Genomic DNA, 9,930 nt, shown 5'->3' on the forward strand with positions numbered 1-9,930 from the left:
TAAGACAATAAATATCTTTCACAGAGAACACAAATTTACCTACATTGTTTAATATTCATATGCATGATAATTCTAAATTGCATCGTGATTAATAACTTGTGAGCTTTATATATATATATATATCGTGAGCTTGATTTATCTCTTTATTAACAAATGTGACAAAACAATAAAGACCATAAACTGACCATAGCCATTCGTCATACGTGACCTTGGCGTTCCGTGAGACAGGGACTGCTGCTATGAACATGACGAAAGAGTAGGACTGCAATAACAGGATCTCTGTCCTAGGATAGCAGGATGTTTGGCTGATAAAGCAGCGGATCAAAACAACTTGAGCAGACCGGCTGGTTCACAAGGACGACACCTTTGGTCATGGTTACAACAAATAGATACAGCAGCCTGCTGATAATGTAAATGCAAGTTCTTTATTTTGGTAAAATATCTCCATCGCTATGAAGACGTTGTTCAAGTTCACCAGATGGTGGAAAGGGTGGAGAATCACTGCAGCATATGCTAGTAGCCCCCCCCCCGAAAAATATGTTGGTGGAAATCAAGATGGACCCCTTGTGTGTTTTTTCACTAATGGAATTTTCATTAGCCCTAGCTAGTCTATATATTAGCAAAATTTGCCCATTAAAATGCGGGAAATCGCGCTTTACATGGTCCAGATTTCAAAATTTATCCGGACCTTCCTTGCATGCGACGACTCGTCCCTTCGGCGCTGGACATGGTAGAATCATATTGCGGGAGCGTTGCCCTCAAAACCCTTTTTCGCTAATAGAAAAATTTTATTATCAAACTTAGCTTAGTTTACAGGCAAAATGGGCCTCTAAAATGCAATGCAGGAAATGGCGTTTCAGAGTATTCAGATTTCAAAATTTCTCTTCAGTGCTCACGACCACCTAATGAAAATATGCTGGGAGGCGTGGGCCGTCGCCTTCAAAAATCTTTTTCTCTGATGATGGATATATCATTAAGATAAATTCACCATTCCAACAAAATCTGCCCTTCCTAATGTAGAAAATTGTCTTTCAGAGGATCTAGATTTCAAAATTGCGACGGCTTGTGCCTTCGGCGCTCGAAAGGTGAAAATATGTTAGGGCGCGTCGCCTTCAATAAAAAAACGTGTATTTCTAATAAAAATTCCATCAAACTAAGCTTAGTCTGCCAGCAAAGTTTGCCCCTGAAATTTCAGGAAATAGCGTTTCAGAGGGTCAAAATTTGCCCAGTAGAGCATGCCCTTCATCGAAAATTTGCTACCGCCGCCTCTGTGTCCCAAACGTTGAGTGCTTAGCAGAGAAAACAGCATGTGCAATTTTAAAAGTCTTTGGTATGACTCGACTAGCGATCGAACTCGCGACCGGTCAGATGCAAGGGGAAAGGTCTACTCATTTGGCCTTTGCATCGATCACCGGACACAATGTTGGGAAAATTGGCCGACAATGCAGTTGTACAAACTGTACCTAACGATTGGGGGGAGTGAAGTACAGCCGGTGTCTGATATCTTTTGAATAATATTTATGTTTATATGAGACGGGCGGCCTTCAGCCGAGAATATAAAGACCCCGATGCTGCAGCCGCACCACAGCCACCAGCAGGAGTCCTCCCGTGTCTCCTGAGCCATGCTGCTGTTACTGATGACCGTCGTGTGCGGAGTTCTGCCGCTTGGGAACAGTTGGACTACCCAAGAGGCGACTGCTTCATTTTGGACAACTACTTCGAAACCTTCAACGCCGGCGCCGCCACATACAACACCCGGTAGGAGAAAGTAATTCTATTCGGCTGTATAGAGCACAGGTCGACTCGTCGTGATCCGACTGATGTGTTCTATTCGTCACTGTGCTTTTTGTTTTGTTAAGAAAGCTGCTGAAGCGAACGCCGGCCGAATATGTAGATCGGCCGGAGCTCGCCCAATTTCAAAATTGCGCGAGAGTCGACCGTATTTTTCGCTGAAAATCTGTCCCGTCACAAATTGGATGGAGTACGGCGACGTCCGTCCAACACTAATTACTGTATAAATCCCCCATGAGATGGTACCATCTCTTGGACACGGCCGAAGTCATCATCGACTAGCCAATATTTGGATCAACTTTAAGTTTAGTAGTGGGGAAAATATGTAGGACATGAGCGACACACTGAAACTGATAGCATAACATGAATTTTGTGATCATAAGGAAGCTTTAACTTTGCAGTTGAATTGTCTTTCATCATGAAACTTTGAGATAGGCAGCATTCTTAGAGGGTTCATAATCGACTAGCCAATATTTGGATCAACTTTAAGTTTAGTAGTGGGAAATATGTAGGACATGACTTTTTGAGCGGCACACTGAAAATGATAGCATAAGGGCAAATTTTGGTATTTCCGGAGTTGCGCAGATGACCCACTTCCAGCCTACGTCAAAATGGTTGGGTACTCTTGACAAAAGTGGCTGTAGAAATGTTTTTCTTGGGATATGTTTAAATTTTGGAGCTGCATATTACAGGTAAGGGTTTTAACCTCTATATTGTGTTGAAAAACCAGATTTGTAGCAATATTTGTGGATGCAGTAGGCTTTATAAGTTAGGTGTTTTGGTGATGTTTCATGCTGTGACAAGGGGTCAAAAGGTCACCACCCCATGTTTTGATACCGTATAACATGATTCCACCGTAAAATTTTTTCCTTTTTTTTTCGTCAAATTAATCTTTAGAGGGCGGACAACCATGCCAATGTGAGTTTTTCATGTTCTAAAAGTCAGGTAGGTGATTTTTGACAGCCTATTTCTCCCATGATCCCCATTGTAAAGAATATGCATAGGAAATACTGCAATGTGGCAATAAACATGAATTTTGTGATAGAGGCAGTATTCTTAGGGGTTCATATAGTATTTTTTATCATTTTATGCTACGAACCAAAGTAGCCCTTGCTTCGCCTATTGAGTCAGTTAGTCGAGCTTGCCTAAGCTTGATGTTTCTGACTTAGGGAGAGGAGATGCTGCTACAGTGAGCATTATTTCAGTGCCCAAAAGTGTTCCGTTTGGCCTTGCAACGAGCAAACTTGTTCGAAAAACTGTCTTTAACTTTTGAATTGATTAAAGGTTACCTTGCAACAAGCAGTCTTTTATTCCTGAATTGAAGTGAATAAAATTTGTTTGTTTGTTTGTTTGTTTGTTTGTTTGTTTGTTTGGTTGGTTGGTTTTAAGGCTTTCAGGGATAACAATAATATATCATAAAATCATATATCAGAGTTTGATATTACAGACCCGAGGCCCTGCGGTGACTTCCCGTGGCACGCAGCAGTAGAAGCTGTAGAATGTGACTACGGCTATTCAGACAACCGCGGCTCCGTGAAAGGCCGCTGCAATGTGAAGTGCTCCGACGAAGACCATTTGTTGGTTGGACCTCCAACTTACTACGGCGACTACAACGTAGGAGGGTTCTACCTCTGCAGTTCAGCCAACATGACCTGGCTGGGGGTGGAACCTCGGTGTCTAGGTAAGCCTACCCTGGAAACCAGACCACAGCTTGACCTCGAGATAGATATTTTTTAGATCGGCTGGGGTCTGGTATCCAGGTTAAGGTAAGGCTTAGGTCACATTTCCAAACTGGGGCCCGGCCGGGCAGCTTTCCGGATCGCAAAGAATGATATAAAAGCCATCAAAATATACAAAATTTCAAAACAAGATTCATTGGCGGCACCGTTGTTGTGGAAATTGACATAAGTAATCCTTTTTGTATCAAGAAATAAGGCCACGGACTTGACGGCCGGATGATTACGCACTGATTAAAGCATGGTACAGTGTTTCAAGCCATTTCCCTGTAATTAATGCCAGGTATTGCGATGATCATAAAAGATGCCAATGTGTTAAAAACTACGGATATAGGTTAACCCGTGTATAAAGGTGAACTAGCGTTACCATCGACGTCACGATTTGCATTATTGACATCCATAAATGTTTCTCTTGAACATTGTTACCTTTGTAACCAGTATGAAATATGTTAGATCTTCCTCACTAATTATGCAACCCCTAATTTGCATACCTTTACATTGGCCTTCAACAAAGCTACCTACAGGTAAGAAAAATCATGAAAATTAATTGGTCCCTTCTTTAGTTATCCTATATCAATGTTTGCAACTAAATCACGCACACCCATAAATGTTAGGGTAGACCATATGAAGTCAACATTCATGTGCATTCTTGCAAATGTTACCTTTCCAGTTACCTTGTTGTTGCCATCCAGCCAAAGGTGCAACTGAAACTTGTTTCTTGGCTTTCAACTGCCATATTATATTCATTAAGTATAAATCTCACTGGCAAGCTACACGGTTAAAGACGAATTTTAATATTTATCTCAAACAGGCCAGTACAACAACTCTGTGGTGACAATGGACGAGTCTACTGGGACCCGGCTGGTGGGGGGAGAGTTCTACGGCTGTGTGGAGCTGTACGATAACGTCACACAGCAGTGGGGGCCTGTTAGGGGGTGGGTCGCTGGCGGGCGTCATCACGAAGCCAGAATGTCCTGGGCCGACCTGGCGTGTAGAAACTTGGGTTTCAGGGAGGGGCTTGCCACATGGGCCTACGAGTTAACAAATGGATATAGTTACTGGGGTGATGACATACAAAGTCAGTACAGTCCATCCTACCCCTCCACTGTCCCCAAGTTTGTGGTGTCCCAGTCCCTTCCCCAGTGGGAGGGGGCGACTCTGTATGACGCCTTAGACCGGGTGGTGCGGGGACCCTGTCCGTCTGATGACTATGCCTGCAGGTATGACCACCGCACCATGTGTCTGGCCTGCACGGGAGAACGGCAACACAATGATCCACACGGTATGTATACATGATGTACATACACTATTCTTTTGTGCGTCCTTTTTTTTCTTATTTTTGCAATATCCTTGTTAAATCATAGTCTCACTTTAAGTTTTGTGACTTGAAGATACCACCACAAACTCTAGCATTTGTTCCTTCATTTCAACCAAAAACATTTATCTTATTTCATAGGAGAGGGTGCACCTGGTCCGGGCAAACAGCCCGCAATGATGATGATGATGATTTCAACAAAGTAATCCGGAACCATTTTTTTGTTTAACATCTTAAGATACATGATATTAGACCCAGCTTTGCCATTACTGTTACTGTGTCATCGATCAAATTTTCAAAGTTTCTTTATCGATTTTTCACATGTAGACTGGCGACCATGTGGTGACTTCCCGTGGGACACTGATGATGTCACCGTACGCGTGGACTGTGACTACAGCTACACTGATGTAAAGCAGTGGGACGGCTACCCTACAGAACCCCCCTTAGTTGTGCAGGGACGGTGTAATGTGACCTGCCCTGTGGGTGCAGACATGTTGGTCGGTCCTGTGATTTCTGTGTATCCTGGATACCGCATCTGGGACGGAGCTTACTACTGCAACGTGGGTAACGGTACCTGGATTGGATCAGAACCTGTGTGTCTGGGTAAGTCCTTGCTATTTTTTAATAGCAATGTACTCTTAAGTTTCATTCATTATAAGAGTAAGGGAAAATTAATGCAGCTTGATTGCCATATTCATATTGATTCCTTGGAATCAAACTTTGTCTTGACTCAGTTATGGAAGTTAACAACATGTTTTGTATGATCATCGTCAATAAAATATGCATTCGTTCAAATGAGCATTTATCGTTGTCACAGGTGTTTTGATCTGACAGTCCGTTCTTCTAATTTTGTTGGCTTAATTATTATCATTCCTTTCTATTCCGGTCCACCACCGTACCTTGCTTATAGGGCCTTCACACTGAAACCGAATTAGCAGGAATCAAGCAGAACCAGCCGGGATGAAGTATTTGCAAAATTCGTGTCACATTCGGGTGGGAATTCAAAATGGACCTTATATCCCCTTCACCCGAGAAGGAATGAGCCAAAATGCCGTCAGAATAAAAATTACTTTCTATTCCTGAGAATAGTGCATTCAAGAAATTCTCACTGCATTCCAGATATTTTGTAAGCCACATTCTGGCAGGATTCGAAGTGGCTTGCCTTTTCGATTTTCCATCGAATGAGATAAGAATGCTTCGAATAATGTTGGAATGCCGTAGAATGAAGTCATACTGCAGTTAGAATAGTTAAAATGCACATAGAATACACTTTGAATTCCGTTCGATATTTCTCCACTTTAAATGCACCTCGAAAGTTTTTAGCATGTCAAAAACTTTCGGGCCAGCCAAAAGAACGGGCACAAATATCTGGAATGCAGTGAGAATTGTTAGAACTAGGGCTGGGTACCGGTACAGAAAATTCAGGTCCAGGTCCGGTTCAGGTCCAAAGGATCAGGTCCAGGTCCGGACCTGAACCTGAACCTGATTCAGTATGACTTATACCAACGGTCCATTTCACTACAAAGAAATCTGTTAGGTGGAGTATTAGACTTACACTGGCGTTTTAAAATCCTACAACGCTATTTGCACCTGTGCGATTAGCTGTAAAATTTAGTAGAAGTTACTATAAACTCTACTCTACTTCACTCTTGTTATTTTCTTCCACCTGCAAGCGCCAAAACGTGTGAATGCCTGATAAAATAATCTGTTAATTTTCTAATCGGTCCAACATCCGGTCCACCTAATTTTTTCAGGTCCGGTTTTTCTGGACCGGTCCAATAAGAAAAACCGGTTTTGTACCGGTACGTTGTACCGATACCCAGCCCTAGTTAGAACACACTACGAATTCCCAGGAATAGAAAAGAATATTCATTCTGACGGCATTCCGGCTCTCGTGTGAAGGGGCCTTCAATGATACCACCTCAACAAAATCATCATTTATTGATCTGGTGTAATAGGAATTGAAAAATGGTTGATGACTCTTTTCAATTTCATATCTAACTCCACAGATCGTTATGACAACTCCAGGGTCATCACGGACGTGTCCACCAGGACCCGGCTGGTGGGGGGAGAGTTCTACGGCTGTGTGGAGCTGTACGATAACGTCACGCGGCAGTGGGGGCCTGTTAGGGGGTGGCACGCCTACAAGGAGGACAGGATGTCCTGGGCCGACTTGGCATGTAGAAACTTGGGTTTCAGGGAGGGGCTTGCCACACACGGCTATGAGTTAACAAATGGAGTCGTAGACGTTAACGGGTTTTCGTCCTTTCAAAACCACTACAGCCCGTCCTACCCCTCCACTGTCCCCAAGTTCATGGTGTTCCAGTCCCTTCCCCACAGGGCGACTCTGTATGACGCCATAGACCGGGTGGTGCGAGATCCCTGTCCGTATGGTGACTGGGACTGCAGCGAGGGTTTCCGCACCATGTGTCTGGCCTGTACAGGAGAACTGCAACACAATGATCCACACGGTACGTATATTATTAGGTATACTTATAGTACAGAATAATAATATACGTCAGGGTCCCTATCTGTCCAATATGTGCCTGGCTAGCAGGATAGCAGACGACCGGTGAGACAACTAAACTGACATCAATAGAACATGTTCCTTTGTTCTTATGAAAGCTGACGACTAGATGTCACATTTACATTTGACTATTTCATATTTGCAAAACCAAAAACTGATCTTGGAAAGCGGGTGAACCGCTTGTCTTCTTATTACTAAGTATACATAACAGTCATCTTTGAATTCCGTCCAGACATCGCTGCCCACGTGACCTGTACGTCCGACCACCTGGAGGTCCGCTTCCCACGCCCACCGGACAACTCCGTGCAGCAGGCGGACGTGCAGCTAGCAGCGCCGCCTTGCAGGGCGGACGGGAACTCCACCCACCTGTTCATCCGGGCTCCCCTGGGGGATTGTGGAACTTCGAGAGAGGTATCAATCAAACACATACACATGCACTTACAAGCTAGCGCACAGGCAAGTTCATCACAAAATTAACCAAAAGCAATCCACCGAATCGACTGCTACATAACACTTCTACTCAATAGACATGTTTGTCTAATCCCCATCACTGCTCTTTATCCATCCCAGTCCACCCCAGCCGAGATGATCTACCGGAACACCCTGATCATCGGAGCCGATTCCTCCCACGGCGGCATCACCTGGCAACCGGTCACCAAGGTGCCGCTGGAGTGTCGTCTTCCGCGGAACAAGACCCTGTCCCTCGACTTCCGGCCTCACCTCAAGTCCGTCTTCCGGTCCAGCGTCCAGGGCAGGGGCGACTTCCGGATCTCCATGGAGCTGTTCCGGACTGAAGGATTCCGGCAGCCGGTCACGGACTATCCGGTGTTTGTAGAATTACAGGAGGTAGGTCCGGAGTATCCGGTGTTTGTGTGGAGTTAGGACAGGTAGGTCCGGAGTATCCGGTGTTTGTGGAGTTACGGGAGGTAGGTCCGGAGTATCCGGTGTTTGTGTGGAGTTAGGACAGGTAGGTCCGGAGTATCCGGTGTTTGTGTGGAGTTAGGACAGGTAGGTCCGGAGTATCCGGTGTTTGTGGAGTTACGGCAGGTAGGTCCGGAGTATCCGGTGTTTGTGTGGAGTTACGGCAGGTATGTCCGGAGTATCCGGTGTTTGTGTGGAGTTACGGGAGGTAGGTCCGGAGTATCCGGTGTTTGTGTGGAGTTACGGCAGGTAGGTCCAGAGTATCCGGTGTGTGTGTTGAGTTACGGCAGGTAGGTCCGGAGTATCCGGTGTGTGTTGAGTTACGGGAGGTAGGTCCGGAGTATCCGGTATTTGTGGCGTTACGGCAGCCAGGTCCGGAGTATCCGGTGTTTGTGTGGAGTTACGGCAGGTAGGTCTGGAGTATTCGGTGTTTGTGGCGTTACGGCAGGTAGGTCCGGATTATCCGGTGTTTGTGGAGTTACGGCAGGTAGGTCCGGAGTATCCGGTGTTTGTGGAGTTACGGCAGGTAGGTCCGGAGTATCCGGTGTTTGTGTGGAGTTACGGCAGGTAGGTCCGGAGTATCCGGTGTTTGTGTGGAGTTACGGCAGGTAGGTCCGGAGTATCCGGTGTTTGTGTGGAGTTACGGGAGGTAGGTCTGGAGTATTCGGTGTTTGTGGCGTTACGGCAGGTAGGTCCGGAGAATCCGGTGTTTGTGGAGTTACGGCAGGTAGGTCTGGAGTATCCGGTGTTTGTGTGGAGTTACGGCAGGTAGGTCCGGAGTATCCGGTGTTTGTGTGGAGTTACGGCAGGTAGGTCCGGAGTATCCGGTGTTTGTGTGGAGTTACGGGAGGTAGGTCTAGAGTATCCGGTGTTTGTGTGGAGTTACGGGAGGTAGGTCCGGAGTATCCGGTGTTTGTGTGGAGTTACGGCAGGTAGGTCCGGAGAATCCGGTGTTTGTGGAGTTACGGCAGGTAGGTCTGGAGTATCCGGTGTTTGTGTGGAGTTACGGCAGGTAGGTCCGGAGTATCCGGTGTTTGTGTGGAGTTACGGCAGGTAGGTCCGGAGTATCCGGTGTTTGTATGGAGTTACGGGAGGTAGGTCTAGAGTATCCGGTGTTTGTGTGGAGTTACGGGAGGTAGGTCTGGAGTATTCGGTGTTTGTGGAGTTACGGCAGGTAGGTCCGGAGTATCCGGTGTTTGTGTGGAGTTACGGGAGGTAGGTCTGGAGTATCCGGTGTTTGTGTGGAGTTACGGGTGGTAGGTCTGGAGTATTCGGTGTTTGTGGCGTTACGGCAGGTAGGTCCGGAGTATCCGGTGTTTGTTGAGTTACGGGAGGTAGGTCCGGAGTACCCGGTGTTTGTGGCGTTACGGCCGGTAGGTCCGGAGTATCCGGTGTTTGTGTGGAGTTACGGCAGGTAGGTCTGGAGTATTCGGTGTTTGTGGCGTTACGGCAGGTAGGTCCGGATTATCCGGTGTTTGTGGAGTTACGGCAGGTAGGTCCGGAGTATCCGGTGTTTGTGTGGAGTTACGGCAGGTAGGTCTGGAGTATCCGGTGTTTGTGTGGAGTTACGGCAGGTAGGTCCGGAGTATCCGGTGTTTGTGTGGAGTTACGGGAGGTAGGTCTGGAGTATTCGGTGCTTG

At 46.1% G+C, this 9,930-nt stretch overlaps 1 protein-coding gene across 1 annotated transcript in view; it reads left to right on the plus strand.

Moving 5' to 3' along the window:
* The first annotated feature begins 8,382 nt into the window (after positions 1-8,382).
* Positions 8,383-9,930, plus strand: part of LOC118424318 (ZP domain-containing protein-like) — a 3,659-nt gene continuing 2,111 nt past the window's right edge. Inside the window, exon 1 of the mRNA XM_035832866.1 lies at positions 8,383-8,416. The gene's annotated coding sequence lies outside the window, so the exon portion shown is untranslated. The remainder of the gene's footprint in view (positions 8,417-9,930) is intronic.

This window comes from Branchiostoma floridae, chromosome 1 (genome assembly GCF_000003815.2).
Source record: "Branchiostoma floridae strain S238N-H82 chromosome 1, Bfl_VNyyK, whole genome shotgun sequence".
NCBI classification, from domain to species: Eukaryota; Metazoa; Chordata; class Leptocardii; order Amphioxiformes; family Branchiostomatidae; genus Branchiostoma; species Branchiostoma floridae.